General features: G+C 33.7%; 1 long non-coding RNA gene across 1 annotated transcript in view; it reads right to left on the reverse strand.

Moving 5' to 3' along the window:
• Nucleotides 1–14,363, reverse strand: part of LOC141506654 (uncharacterized) — a 74,851-nt gene extending 60,488 nt beyond the window's left edge. The window contains exon 1 of the long non-coding RNA XR_012473956.1: nt 13,998–14,363. This is a non-coding gene — a long non-coding RNA (uncharacterized LOC141506654). The remainder of the gene's footprint in view (nt 1–13,997) is intronic.
• Between the last annotated feature and the right edge of the window lie 1,825 nt (nt 14,364–16,188).

Below are 16,188 nucleotides of genomic sequence, written 5' to 3' on the forward strand. Positions count from 1 at the left end.
TTTTCCTTCTCTTCCTATAATCATTCTTCCTTGGTGACTTTAATCAGTTACAAAGCTTTAATTTTAAAATTTTTATATAAATAACTTAAATTTACAGGGAAACAGCTATAGGTTTAATGGAAAGAAAAAAATTCTAACAATTAGATTATTACAGGAATAGGAAAGCCTTAGGGGATGGTTGACTTCTTCTTTTTGTAACTTTTCTAAGCAAAGACTTAAAGACCACTAATTGGATATGTTTAAGTAAAGATTCTTGTTCAGTTAAGGTGTATAACCTCTGAGATTTGTCCCAGTTCTCATAATCTGTAATACCAAAAACTATTTCTCAATACTCACATCTTTCCCGAGTTCCAATTCTACATTTTCAACAAATTCTAGGGGTTTTTTGGATGCGTTCCCCTAATTTCATTCAGTTGATATTTAACCCTTTTTTTCAAACAAATTCAGATTCTACCACTTCCTTGAAACTCTCTCTGATTGCCCTCCTGCCCTTCCGATAAAAATGAGCTCTCTTTATCTCTCTGAATATGTGTCTCATAGGTTGAAAACTGGGCAGATGTCAATTCTGACAGCTCTTCTAAATTCCACCAGTGCTGTTTTTTTAGTCTTGTTCCTGATTGCTTTGAATAGTAAACTTTAGGGAGTATAAAAGGAATCTTTTCATCCCCACTCCACCCAACTCCTGTGAAGTTTTGCTAAGTAACCGTGGGAAGATTTGAAGGTGCATAAACTAGAGACCAAGAGATATAATAATAGTTAAAAGCAATGCTGGACCATAACTCAGATAAAAATTTAATCTGAGGCACTCCCAGAAGCAGCTGAGAAAAGGACAATCTTAGCCTAAGGGCTTCTACTGGCTTTTGCCAGCTATAATATCCCTGATTTATGACTAAACGAGTTTAGTCCTCTCCCAGAAGAGGAGGAATGGCATATAAACTACAATCCAGGATATGGCTGTAGGACCTAATACTCTGCATAGCAGCCAAAGATCAGACGATGGCAGCAGAGACCAGCTAAAAGCAATTTGGAATCATTTTTGTATAGAGTAGTACAGAAAAGAAACACAGCTGAATGTGCATGCTTGGTGGAAGAAAAGTGTCCCTAGAGGACAGCAGAATCTTATAGCATCACCAAAGAACATCAGGGCATCAACATTAGAGGGGTCTTTCACATCAGCCCTGACAATGGATTTGCTTATGTATTCCTCACACAAGTTTTCTGGTCACACAAATTATCTGTATGTTTTTTTGTGGTGAGGTGGAACAATGTAAACGTGTAAGTCTGAATTCTCTTGCATTCCTTATTGCTGTTTTGCTTTATTTTGAAGTAACAATCTATGTATTTGGAGTGGATACTGACCCACAAAGTAATATAACGTGTATCTAGTCTAGCTTTCTAGGAATTTTGTGCAGGGTCTTTGTCCATGCAGACCTCACTCATCTCATTTTGGGTGTGGGTGTATATGTGTATGTGTGAGTGTGTGTGTGTGTGTGTGTGTGTATAGAGAGAGAGATTCCTAGTCCTCTTTTGTTTTGATGTCTTCCCTCTGAGACTCCTCAATTAATCCCTTATGCAGTTTGTTTGGAAATAGTTCTTTAGGGGCAGCTAAGTGGCTCAGTGGATAAAGCACCAGCCCTGGAGTCAGGAGTACCTGAGTTCAAATCTGGTCACAGATACTTAATAATTACCCAGCTGTGTGGCCTTGGACAAGCCACTTAACCCTATTTGCCTTGCAAAAACCTAAAAAAATAGTTCTTTGCATACTGTCTTCCCAATTAGTCTGAAAAGTCCTTGAGATTGGGAACTGTTTTTTCCTTTTATTGTATCCCAGAACTTATTATAGTAGGTGTTTAATAGATTCTATTTGAATAAGACCTGTTATATTTTAAGTTCCCTGATAGCAGGACTTTGTTTCATATTTATTTGAATCCTCAGTGATTAGCATAGTGCCTCATATATAGGAAGTAATTAATAAATGTTTCTTGAGTTGAATTAAATTAAATTGAATTTTATGTTAAATCAGCAGAGGTTAAAGAACATATAATCATGTTTTACCAGATCTAAGAGAGATGTTTTAACAATTATTTTAAAATTTTGTGCTATAAGACCTGGAAACAAAGGAGTTGCCTATTGAATTTATAATGGATCAATAAATTGTGATCTATAGAATTTTATAATGGATAATAATGGAGTATTACACTGTAATAAATAATGGAAAGGAAGAATATAGAGAAATATGAATAGAGGGAAAACATATGAAATAATACAGAATGAAGTTAAAAAAACAGGAAAACATTATACACAATAACTACAATCATGTAAATGAAAAGAACAGTGATAATGAAAAATTGATATTATGTAAGTCAGATGGCTAGATTTGTCCCTTAAAGAGTGATATGAGAATGTACTTCTTTTCTTTGCAGAAGTGGAAGTCTATGGGTATGTAATATTGCATTTACTATCAGTCTCCTGTTGAGGTATTAATTAATTTTAACAAACTGCTTTTTCCCCCCTTTCATTTTTATTTGTTATTTACTTTTATTATTATTAGTAGTAGTAGTAGTAGTAGTAATAGTAGTAGTAGTAGTAGTAGTAGTAGTAGTAGTAGTAGTAGTAGTAGTAGTAGTAGTAGTATTACAGGGATGAATCTCTGAAGAGAATAGCAGGATGGCTATATATATAAAAATGTAGGTATTTTAATAACAGTTATCAATAAATTTTAAAGGTTATTCTAATGATGCAATAACAAAAATGTGTAATGAAAGAAGAAATGGATTTGAAGTCAGGAGACTTGAGTTCTGATCCCTATTGTGTCACTTATTCCCATGAGAATGAAATACACACTAACCCTCAGTTTCCACATCTAAGTAGATGATCTCTAAAATCTCTGTTGAAAATCCTTTTATTTCTAAGCCTGATGTACTTTAATAGCACATCAAAAAATGTCAGATGGTAAATAATGAGGATAATATAGCAACACATTATTTCTGGGTGACATCTTTCTTTAGGCTGATACCTAGCAGGTCAAATATTGATATTTATAACTTAATATAAACAAAGAAGATTGGAGAAATGGAAAATAAAAAATGTCAGTCTATTTTTTTTTTAATAAAGGATGCTTTAGTTGGACAAAATCTTCAATGACTTGTTTATGAAAAGGCTTACCTAGCCCTCTCCTCTCAGATTCCCTATTCTCTTTTTTTCTTTCTCTTCTATGTACCTTTTGTTCTTTCTCTGGATAAGACTTGGAAGGCTCTCCTTTATTAGCCAAGTTCAAGCTCGAATTAAGCGAATAAGATACAATTGGTATTAGCTAAGTTATTATTTAGACTTAATGTTCATAATCCAGAAAATATTGGCACAAATTTCTTTTGAGTAAAGCAGAGTTGTTGCTACCAAAGATGATGATGATTAAGGAGAAAAAGAAAAGAAAATGTAAATATAGGTTGGGAAAATGGAGGTTTCTCCTTTTCTTTTTTTTCTCATTGCCTCCCTCTCTACATCTCTTATAATTCAATCATTATTTCAATAAGAGTGAAGGTCCAGATCCAGGATAGTTAATATGCAGATCATTAGATCAAATAAAGTGCCACGGTTTTAGTACTTCTGCAAACTGTCTTGGATTCATCCAGCAGATTATCCCATCTTTGGTCACTTAGCATTTTTTCCTTAGTTCTAAAGTTAATGAAATGGTACTTGAGATGCTTCTACAGCTAACGTGAAATTTATCAAGATAAAGGAAAGTTTTAAATTCTTTGGACAAATTTTTATAGGGATAAAGTGATGGAAATTATAATCAAATTACTTTTTCACATTTCTAAGTGGACAAGTTTTAGAGATTTGGTTTGGACTGTGATTTAATTGCCATCAATAGCTCCCTGTAAGGAAATTCCTTCTACAAGGGTGGCCTACTCCTGTTTTGCAATCTATATAGTCTGAGAGCTGACTATGTTTTTGAAGGTTGGGGTAAAAGTCAGAAAATCTATCAGAGATAGAATTTGAACCCAACTATTCCTGAGAGTGACTCTCTATCCAGAAGAGTAATTTTAAATCAAATTTATGAATGAAGATAATTTCACTTTTATGTGCTATGCATATAGGAGTTCTGGTAGTATTGAGATACATTCTTAGCTTTTGCCCAATTTATAGCCCTTGCAAAATAATTTAATGTATATAAAGATGAGAATTTGGAGCTGTTGAATCATTTATGATACATTATTGGTACAATTTATTTGATGTTAACTCTTTAGTGAGATATATACCTTTCAATTATAATATTATGTCTATGAGAAAATATGATCTGCTTTAGGGAAGTTAGCTTTCAAGGACACATGATAATTTAAAATGTTAGTCTTCCTTTCATTAAGATAAGGTGATAAAGTCGAATAGGGAGTCCTGGATACTTACATAAATTTGTGGTGGTGTTTTTATATCTAGATGATGGGTTTGACTATAAGCAGCTAGGTGATACAGTTGATAGATCACTGGTTCTGTAATCAACAAGATCAGAATTCAAATCCCATTTTAAATGCTCAATACTTTGAGTCTGTAGGCAAGCCATTTAACCTTTGTAAGTCTTCAGTTTCTTCATTTGTGTAATGGGGATATTGATATCACCTACCTCCTAGGGTGGTTTTGAGGATAAAATGAGATATTTGTAAAGTATTTTGTAAGCCTTAAAATGCTATATAAATGTTAGTTATTATTATGTTAAATTCAGAATAATAATCAAAGGTTTAGGTGAAAGGTTTTAGGAAAAAGACTTGTAAAATGTCAAGTCTATGGGGAAAAAAACCTTTTTTAAAAGCAATGTTTTCAAATGCTGAGGAGAGTGATTTATTTAAAGAGAGTAGAAATGGGGAGGAGACAGAGGTTCCTTTGATTCAAGTTCAAGGACCAATAGTAAAAGAAAAAAATTTCAAAAGTTAGGAGGGAGAAGTTTAGAATGAAAAAAAAAAAAGAAAGGAAATCAAAATACCACCAACTAATTGAGCATTCATTGCAACCATTGTTTCTGAGAGCAATAAACTTATAAGGCCTATTTATTTCACTGAAATGAGAGGATTAAATAATTTTTTCAGGATTCAGACAGATTTTGGGGGGAGGGTTGTGGTGAATTTGTTTTCATTAAAGATTCAGTAATTATAAGTTTCTGTATTTTCATTAGCTAAATAATTTGCATATTTTAATGAATTTTAAAATAAACATAAAAGCTATTTATCAGCTTATCTTTGAAGAATATTAATGATGTAGTTTGGACATGATACCTAAATTCTAATAAATAGGATATGCAAAATCACATTAGTTATTACTACCAAGAATAATTTATCTCCTTCTTATCTCCCTTCAAATATCTTTTTCTGACTAAGTCATGAACAAGTTTGCATACTGGCAAAAATATAGTGAGGCAATGTAGTGATTGAGACAGTATGGGAGTGATACAGGTATGGTAGCAGGTCTGAAAATTCTAAAGGTGAAAGCTTATAATCAAGGATGGAGTTAGTAATAGGGAAGACAGTAAGATCAAAATCTGTATCTGGGAAGAAGGACCCACATGAAAAAAATTAATATACACATCAGAATATTAAAACATAAGCTGGTTTGCTTTTTGGGGGGGCGGTGAGGGAAACACTGCCAGGGTTAATTGATTTGTCCAAGGTCACATAGCTAGCAAATGTTTGAGGTCAGATTTGAACTCAGGTCATCCTGACTGCAGAGACAATGCTCTGTCCACTGTGCCACCTACATACCTGATGGTTTGTTCTTAATAGTGGAGAATGGAATAATTTCTTCAAATTATAGGCTTACAAATTTGACTTTATTTCCAGCTAATAATGATTAAAACATTGTTGAAAAGATGGTTTCTTAGCATGTAAAAAGGAAGCAGTACCACTAAAAACCATCATGCATTAATTACATGCCACACTAAAGCAGTCTATTTTTTAAGTAGTTGCTACACAGAAGATTGCTACAAACATAATATATGATATTTTGAAGTAAGCAATGAACAAACTGAAAATAACTTATACTTAAGGTTAAAAAAGTCAGCTATAAAATTATCGAATGGGGAAGAGGACATGGTTAAACAACAATCCATATTAGAAAGAATTTCAGGATTTTAGTTTATCACAAATTTAATATGTCAGCAGAATGATATGGCAACTGAAAAATCAAATACAAAATTTGACTGCTTTAACAATGCATAGAAAGGAAAATAGGATAAATGATAGTCCTTTTGCCATTTGCCCTGGGCAAATCACATGTTATATTGTGTTCATTTCCCTCATCTGTAAAATGATCAGTTGGACTAAATGATTTCAAAGGACTTTTTAGCTTTAACATTCTATGACTCTTTATGATATACTCATGGAAAGGTAGAAAATATATCTTTTGATGTCATCTCTGTAGCTAAATTTCAAGTAAAATGGTCATGGTAAATGTTCAATTTATATTTATTAATGAAGAACACCTTAGCTTAGAGAGGGACCAAAATGAGCTAATTTTCTAAACTAAATCCTGAAGTATATAAAAATTTACCCCTTTTTTCTAATAGAATGTTAATACTTAAGAGAGGTATGGTTTATATAATTTTTCCTACATCTCTCCATATTGTGCCTCCAAGGATCTATAGGAAGCAGCTTTGCTGCAATGGAAAGAATGCTATCTTTGGAAATTATTTGCATAATCTAGCTGTTCCACTTACAGACTGTGTGACCTTGAGCAAACCATGTCCCCCTTATGGGACTCAGTCTCCACATTTTGAAAAAATTAAAGCTTGCTCAAAAATAATCTCTAAAAGTCCCTTTTACCTCTAAATCATCAGTACACAGTGGTTCAGAGCATATTACTAAGCCCTTCTGAAAATCCTCCACAGATGACATACCTCACAAACTCCATTTGAGGACATCAAATACAGTATTTGAGGCAGTTCGGCAGCTCAGCTCTCATTTCTACTATATTCTAGGCTACCCATATTTGTAGACTTGTGCTTTATACATATATATGTGTATGTATATACACATATATATGCAGTGATATATTCAAATGTGTAGAATATATGAAAAATACACATATAAATATATATGTATACATATATATATACATGTACACATATACACATATATATCCATATACATATAAACACTTATTAATATACATATTGCAAGTAATGAACACCTTAAGAAAAAATCTTCAGGGCCAGATGGATTCACAAGTGAATTCTATCAAACATGTAAGGAAAAATTGGTTCCAATTCTATATAAGCCAATCTTTGGAAAAATAAATGAAGATGGAACTCTGCCTAATTCTTTCTATGACAACATTATGGTGCTGATACCTAAACCATAAGAGTCAAAACAGAGAAAGAAAATAATAGACCTATCTGCCTGATGAATATAAATGCAAAAAGCTTCAATAAAATTTTAGAAAATGATCACAGCAAGTTATCACTAGGATAATACACTATGACCAAAGAGGATTTATCCCAGGAATACAGGGTTGGTTCAATATTAGGAAAAATGTCAGTATAATTGACTATATCAACAATAAACCTACCAGAAATCATATGATTATATCAATAGATGCCAAAAAGGCTTTTGACAAAATACAGCACCCATTCCTACTAAGGACACTAGAAAGCATAGGAATAAAGGCAATGTTCTTTAGAATAATAAGCAGTACCTATCTGAAACCATCAACAAACATATGCAATGGGGATAAGCTAGAAGCATTCCCACTAAGATCAGGGGTGAAACAAGGATGCCCATTATCACCACTACTATCCAATATTGTGTTAGAACTATTAGCTTCAGCAATAAAAGAAGAAAATGAAATTGAAGGAAATAGAATAGGAATGGAAAAGAGACAAAACTCTCATTCTTTGCAGATGACATGATGGTATACCTAAAGAATCCCCCCAAAAATCATCTAAAAAACTACTAGAAATAATTAGCAACTTTAGCAGTCACAGGATATAAAATAAACCCTCATAAATCCTCAACATTTCTATATATGACTAGCAAGATACAGCAGAAAGAGCTAGAAAGAGAAATCCCATTCAGAGTAACTTCAGACAATATAAAATACTTGAGAGTCGATCTTCCAAGGCAGACTTAGACCTTTATGAAAATAATCACAAAACACTTCTCACACACAAAAAAAAAAATCAGATTTAAATAACTGGGCAAACATCAAATACTCATGGAGAGGCTGAGCTAATATAATAAAAATGATAATTCTACCTAAATTAATCTACTTACTTAGTGCCCTACCAATCAAAATTCTAAAAAATTACTTTAATGAGTTAGAAAAAAATGTATGAAAATTCATATGGAGAAAAAAAAGTCAAGAATTTTCAGAGATTTAATTTAAAAAAGGTCACAAGAAGGTTTAAAATTTAAAATTATATTATAAAGCATCAATAATCAAAACAGTCTTGTACTGGTTAAGAAATAGAGTGGTGGATCAGTTGAATAGACTACATGCAAAAGAGATAGCAGGAAATGATTATAGTAATCTGCTGTTTGTTAATCTCAAAGGGTCCACCTTCCAGGATTAAAAAATTATAACTTGGGAAAATTGGAAGTTAGCATGGCAGAAACTTTGATTAAACCAACACCTCACACCCTATACCAAGATAAGATCAAAATGGATACAGCATTTAGACATAAAAGACAATATTATAAGCAAACTAGGAGATCAAAGAATAGTTCACCTGTCAGATCTATGGAAAGGGAAGCAGTTTATGACCAAGGAAGAGATGGAGAGCATAATTAAAAACAAACTAGATAATTTTGATTACATTAAATTAAAAAGCTTTTGCACAGACAAAACAAGATCAAAAGAAACATAGTAAATTGAGAAACAATTTTTACAACTAGTATTTCTGAAAAAGGACTGGTTTCTAAAATATATAGAGAACTGAGTCAAATTTATTTAGGAAAAAAGCCATTCTCCAATTGACAAATGATCAAAGGATATGGAGAGGCAATTAACATATGAGGAAATCATCCACAGTTATATGAAAAATTGCTCTAAATCATTCCTGATTAGAGAAATGCAAATTAAAGCATCTCTGAGGTTCCATCTCACACCACTCAGACTGGCCGATATGACCAGAAAGGACAATGATCAATGTTGGAAGGGATGTTAATACATTGTTGGTGGAGCTGTGAACTCATCCAACCTTTCTGGAGAACAATTTGGAATTATGCCCAAAGAGCAATAAAAATGTGTATATCCTTTGATCCAGCAATACCACTACTGGGTCTGTTCCCTGAAGAGATCTTGAAAAAGGGTAAAAACATCACTTGACTAAAAATATTCATAACAGTTCTGTTTGTGGTGCAAAGAATTGGAAAAAGAGTGAATGTCCATCAATTGGGGAATGACTAGCAAGATACAGCAGAAAGAGCTAGAAAGAGAAATCCCATTCAAAATAACTTCAGACAATATAAAATACTTGGGAGTCGATCTCCCAAGGCAGACTTAGTTCTATTAGAAACCAGGAGGGATGGGAATTCAGAGAAGCCTGGAAGGATTTGCATGAACTGATGCTGAGCAAGATGAGCAAAACCAGAAGAACACTGTATACCATAATAGCATCATGGGGTTGATGATCAATTTTAATGGACTTGCTCATGCCATCAGTGCAACAAGCAGGGATAATGTGGGGATATCTGTGATGGAGAATACCATCTATATCCAGAGAAAGAATTGAGAAGCTTGGGGGGGTGGCTAGGTGGTACAGTAGATAGAGCACAGGACCTGGAGTCAAGAGTACCTGAGTTCAAATATGACCTCAGACACCAAGCCACTTAACCCCACTGCCTTGCAAAAAACAAAAACAAAAAACAAAAAACAAAAGAATTGAGGAGTTTGAACAAATACCAAAGACTATTACCTTTAATTTTTTTAAAAAAATTATCTTATTATGCAATTTTTCTAATATTTTATTTTGTTTCCTTAAGGATATGATTTCTCTCTCACATTCAATTTAGATCAATGTATATCATGGAAACAATTCTGTGGGGGGTGGGGAGCAAGATTAAGGGAAAAATTGCAAAATTCAAAAATAAAAAAAATACATATTGCATGTTTCTATGACATGCTGGACAAGGAATTAAGAAGACCTTGCCCTCCTATACTTCTATATGCACATGACCCTGTGATCAAGTAACTGAACATGTCTCAACATTTTTCATGAAATCAACAATAATAATAATAATAATAATAAAACAAAACCCAGAGTTGTTGTGAGGACAAAATGAGGTTAATATTTGTAAAGTGCTTGGCAAATTTAAAGAATTATTTAAATACTAGTAATAATACATGAACATATATATATATATATATATTTATGAGTGTATAGATATATACATATAGGTGTGCATTTATACACAGAAACATAAAATAATGGCTAAGGATTGGAGGTGTCCAACTGAAGAGGTAATCTATCTATTCTCTCTTGGATAGTCCTGACCTACTTTCTTTATATGAAGTCACTCTTTTTCATCTCCATACTTCAGATGTCTTGCCCAGCTCTTGGGTCTTTAATCAGTAGGAGATTCTTCCTTGCATCTGTCTCAGAAAATGTAGCAATATGGAAGAGATAAGCTTGAGGTCACTACAGCAACTGCTTCTGAGGGAAACAAGTCCAGCTCTATGCTCACCACCATTAGCATCTAATTCTTTGCCCAAGAAAAATCCATGAACAATCCAGATTCATTGTTATCTCTGCTTAGGTACTCTTCTGTTTCCTCTTCCCCAATCACTTCCCTCAAGGTCTCTATAATTTTTCAAGCATATTGATTCATTCTTACCTGAAAAATTACAAAGAAAAAAACTGCCTTCGATATGGTAACAGCAGCTTAATCTTTTATCTGCTCAGGGGCAGCATTTGCAGTCACCTACTATACTTATACATGCATATACACATAACCACATACATTTGCAACACTATTTTTAAATGATGTATTGACAAATATCTTAGAAAGTTTACCAAAAAAAACTAAAAAAAAAGAAAGTTTATGGTTTACTAAAATGTTCAAATTATTCAATTTTACTCAATTGAGATATTTAATAATTACTAACATTATGATAAAAATAAGCTAATGAAACCTCTTCAGGAAAAAATCCTGAAACAAAGTTAGCTATCTTATTTTTCAAAAAAAATAAATAGCGTGATAAGCTGTCAAAAGAGATCCAGGAATATGTTAGCAAGAGACTAGAAAAATCACAAATCTGAAAATAGACACTGAAATTTATATTGGCTCATAGACCTAAGGGCTTCAGCAAATTTCTCTAGGCCCCCAATAAATCATTATATATCAGTAAAAATAAAACATTAATAAGAATTAAAAAATATGATGCAAAAGCAACAATGTCTTTTCTCAAGGACTCCATGCTTTTTGCCATCTTATGTATCATTTCATACAAGGAAAAATATGGGAAATATCAGTAAAAGTTTCATGGGTCATTAATTTTTCATCCAGACATTTATAAACACATTTTAACAGTTCAAAGTGTCTTGACATAATATAAGAATATTATTTCATTATTAATATATCCTTCAAACTTTTCAAATTTATAAATGATAAAATAAAGTATGAGCATCAGTAAATTGCAAACATTTAGAAAACGAAATTTTCATCCTATGTGAATAATTGCTTCTTAGGATCTTTTTTATCTGTGTTAGCCACAATTCAATATTCAATACTCTTCCTATTACCATACATACACACACACACACACACACACACACACACACACACACACATATAAATATATCACAGACCTCTCAAGATGATTTTGGTTTATTTCTTCTTAGGAAGATATATAGATTCAGTTACAGATAAACAGATTTACCAAATGAAAAGATTAAAAAGCAAAGCAAAATGCCATAATACATTTTATTTTTTGCTTTTCCAAACAAAATTTCTATTTTCCTTATGAACAAGACATTTTTAAAGCATTTGCTTACAATTGTGGATTTTACATTTGCTCAGAGCAAATGGTTTTTCAGGTGAGCTGACCAGCTTGATTGTCCTGAACCAGCTTTTGCTAATCAAAAATGTCAGGGAAGTTGACAAAGAAGTGATTATAGAGCAACAAAGCTTCCTCACTTTTGACCTAGAAAGTGAAATTATTTGACCCTAAATTAAAAGACTTCAGTGTTTGAGTGTATGAATTCTAATTTTTCAAATAGACTGTACAACAAAATTACTTTTTACTAGATAGTAAAATGAAAATCCTGGGTTCTCAAAGACTATGCCAATGGACATTTAAGTTCTGGCAGGTTCTGCCAAAATGAAAAGGTTTTGAGTGTAGAATTGGCAGGGGTCTGTAAGTCTAATATTTGAAGACAACTTAATATATTATAGAGAGGCTCATCATTAAAAATAGTGAATAGGTGATAAATATTTTTTTGGCCAGAGCACATAAGTCATGTCATTATGTAAGTCAGGAAAGGACTGGGATTTTTATTAATTAATTCAGCAATAAGCATTTTATTGTGTTTATACCATTCACAAGGCATTAGATTAGGCATTGGGGACACAGACAAAAGTGAAATAGTCCTGAGTCCTAGGAGTTTATTTCTTCTCAGGAAGGAAAACATGTTTCTGGAAAAGCAACTTGAAACAGTAGAAAAGGTGATGAATTTGGATATAAAGGACCTTCGTTTATGACCCAGGTCTATCATTGCTACTAGTATGACCTTGGGCAAATCATTTAACCTCCTTGTCTTCAGTTTCCTCATCTGAAAAATTGGGGTGACATACTTGATAACTTCTGGTAACTTCTAGCTTTCATCTATGACACAATAGAAGAGTGCTGGGATGGAATTAGGAAGACCTGAGTTCAAATATGACCTCAGATATTTCCCAGCTGTGTAACCTTCAGCAAACTACTCAACTTCTGCCTCAGTTTACTCATCTATAAAAAGAGGATAAGATAATAGCACTTATTTCCCAGGATTGTTGTGATAATCAACAGAGATATTTGTAAAGGGTTTAACACAGTGCTATATAAATGGTATTTATCTATCTACATATATATATATATATATATACATACACATGAATATATAACAAATAATAAATGTATTATATGAGTAATTTATGTATATATATATATATATATATATATGTGTATGTATAAAACATACAAAGTGTATAAAAATGAAACCTAGACTACACCCTACTCACTTGTTAGTTATCCCTTATTACAGTACTCATTATCATAATTCCAAATTCCAGGATATTCCCAGGATATTTTTGGATATTTTCTCATTAGATAAAAATGACAATCTCTTTCTTATTAATAATAAGTTACCTCAGAGGTCCAACCACAATTTGCTACATATTATTTAATGTCAGAAATTTTTTCCCCATAAGCAGTTGCTCATCTTTCTCTACAAATGAAAGCCCCTAATTTCTTAGGATTATGTAAATACTATAGCTACTGGCTATACAATTTAAGTCCAAACTACAAACAGATAAATTGTTATTTAAAAGTTTTTAGCTGTGAGCATGAATAATATGGAAATGTTAAATGTGATTATTCATGAATAACCTATATCAGATTTACTTACTGTCATAAGGAGGGATGAGATAGGAAGGGAGGGAGCCAGAAAAGTGTGGTCCTCAATATCTTAAAAATATGAATGTTGAAAACTATCTTTATAGGCAATCAGAAAAAATAAGAAAAAGAAAAAAATTTTAGCTGTGAGAAAAGCCAGAGTCACCTCAAACCACCATTGTTACTCAAGATTACTAATGGAAACAGTTCCACCATTTATTTAACTCAAAATAGTTAGCAAAGACTGTTCTTAAGAATTTTCTTAAAGATAGAAAGATAAAACAATTTCATCAAGAAAATCTCTCCAGGCAGAGCCAAGATGGCAACAGGAGAACAGCCTTTCCTAGGAGCTTTCTCCAAAATATTTCAAAAACTTTAAAATTATGACTCAAACTAAATTTTTGAAAGACAGAACTCACATAAATATCCAGTGAGGCAACTCTCCAACCCAGGGTAACCTGGAAGACTATGGGAAGGCTCTGTTCCATGTGGTTGGAGGGGGGGTGGTAGCACTCTAAAGCAAAGGAGCTCCATCCTACTGGGAATAGCCCAGCAGCTGCTCCCTGAGTGCTCAACCCATGGAAGGTTGAGAGAGGCTGACAAGGTGTCTCCTCTGTCCCTGGGACAGGAGTCTGGGGCTATGTCCATATTCAGACCCTGGTCACAGTCTGTCTGTGTCTATGACACAAAATGTCATAGAGCAGGGACCATCCTACAGCTCCAGGGAAGAGGTGTATACTTTTGGTCATCCACAGACCAGAGTACAGGCAGGAGAGGAGTGAGAGCCTCTCATAAGACCTTGAAGGAACTGATACCCTTGTGGGGGTGTCCAAATAATATGCAAAAGTTCCCCAAAACCAGGACACAGGCTGGGGAAATGAGGGAAAACAACAACAAAAAAGGAACCTGACCACAGACAATTACTTTGGTCCCATGGCAGATCAAAACACACACTCAGAAGATGACCAAGTCCAAGCACCTGAATCTAAAGACTCCCAGAAATATAGGAGTTGGGCTTCAGCTATGACAAAGTGTGGGTACACAGGCTATTCTAACTACCATGACACAAATCATTCCCAAGTAAACCTCCACCTGGACAGTCTCAGGAGCTGGCATGCTGCCCTGAGAAATAAGGTGAGCCGGAGTCCTTGGGAGCCAGAGTCCTTGGGAGCTGGACATTCTGCCCCACTAACCAAGGGCACTAGACACAGCTGTGCCTTATCATCTCCTCCCTAATGTACCCCCCCCCCATCCTGTAATGCAAGACACTGCACGTACACAATGCTTGTTTCTCCCCAATTACCTCACTATTCTTTGTTCTACCCCGGAAGACCTAACAGTATATATGTAATAGCTAAGGATTAATAAAATTTAGCTGGAGGCATAAAGCAGTAGTGGCTTGACTCCTTATTCTCAGCTCCCCTCCTGGAGGGAGATCGCTGCTGTGGGCCCCAAGGAAGCAAGCCACAACAACAAAGCTCAAAAAATATTTTGAAAATCAAGTAAGGGAGGAAAAATTGGGAAGAGAAATAAGGGAGATGCAGGAAAACCATGAAAACCAAGTTAGCAGTTTCATCAAGGAGATCCAAAAAAAATGCTGAAGAAAACATGTTAAAAAACCAGTTTAGTTCAAATGGATAAAACAATCCAAAAAAGTTAATGAGAAGAATGTCTTAAAAAGCAGAATTGGTCAGATGGAAAAGGAGATAAGAAAGCTCTCTGAGGAAAACAAATCTTTCAAATGTATTATGGAGTTAAAGGAAGCTGGTGACTTCAGGAGGAATCAAGACAATAATTCAACACCAAAAGAATGAAAAACAAGAAGAAAATGTGAAATATCATATTTAAAAAAACAAAAGATCTGGAAAACAGATGCAGGAGATAAAATTTAAAAATCACTGGGGCTACCTGAAAGTCATGATCAAGAAAAGAGCCTTGACTTCATTTTTAAAGAATTTCTACAGTAAAATTGCCCTGATATTCTAGAAGCAAAGAGAAAAATAGAAATTGAGGGAATCCATTCATCTCCTCCTAAAAGAGATCCAAAAAAATAATAACCCCCAGGAATATTATAGCCAAGTTCCAGAACTCCTAAGTCAAAGAGAAAATATGACAACAGCCAGAATGACAGAATTCAAATATTGTGGAACATCAGTCAGGATTGCCCAGAACTTAGCAGCATCTATGTTAAGGTCCCTTAGGGCTATAGTATTCTAGAAGGCAAAAGAGCTTGGAATGCAATTGAGAATCAAATACCCAGCAAAATTGAACATCCTTTTCCAAGGGAAAAGATAGACTTTCAATGAAACAGGAGAATTTCAAATATTCCTGTTGAAATGACCAGAGCTGAATAGAAAATTTGATCTTCAGAATGTCCAGTACTCAGGTAATACCTAGAGAGGGTGGACAAGAAGGGGAAATTATGAGGGATTTAATGATGATAAACTGTGTATATTCCTGCATGAGAAGATGACACTGATAATACTCATATGACCCTTGTCATTTATTAGAGCAGTTAGAAGGAGCATATGTACACAAGGCACAGAAGAGAGCTGAATTTGAAGGTATAATATATTGTAAAAATGTAGTCAATGGGTGAAAGGGAAATGT

Source organism: Macrotis lagotis, chromosome 1 (assembly GCF_037893015.1).
Source record: "Macrotis lagotis isolate mMagLag1 chromosome 1, bilby.v1.9.chrom.fasta, whole genome shotgun sequence".
Lineage (NCBI taxonomy): Eukaryota > Metazoa > Chordata > Mammalia > Peramelemorphia > Peramelidae > Macrotis > Macrotis lagotis.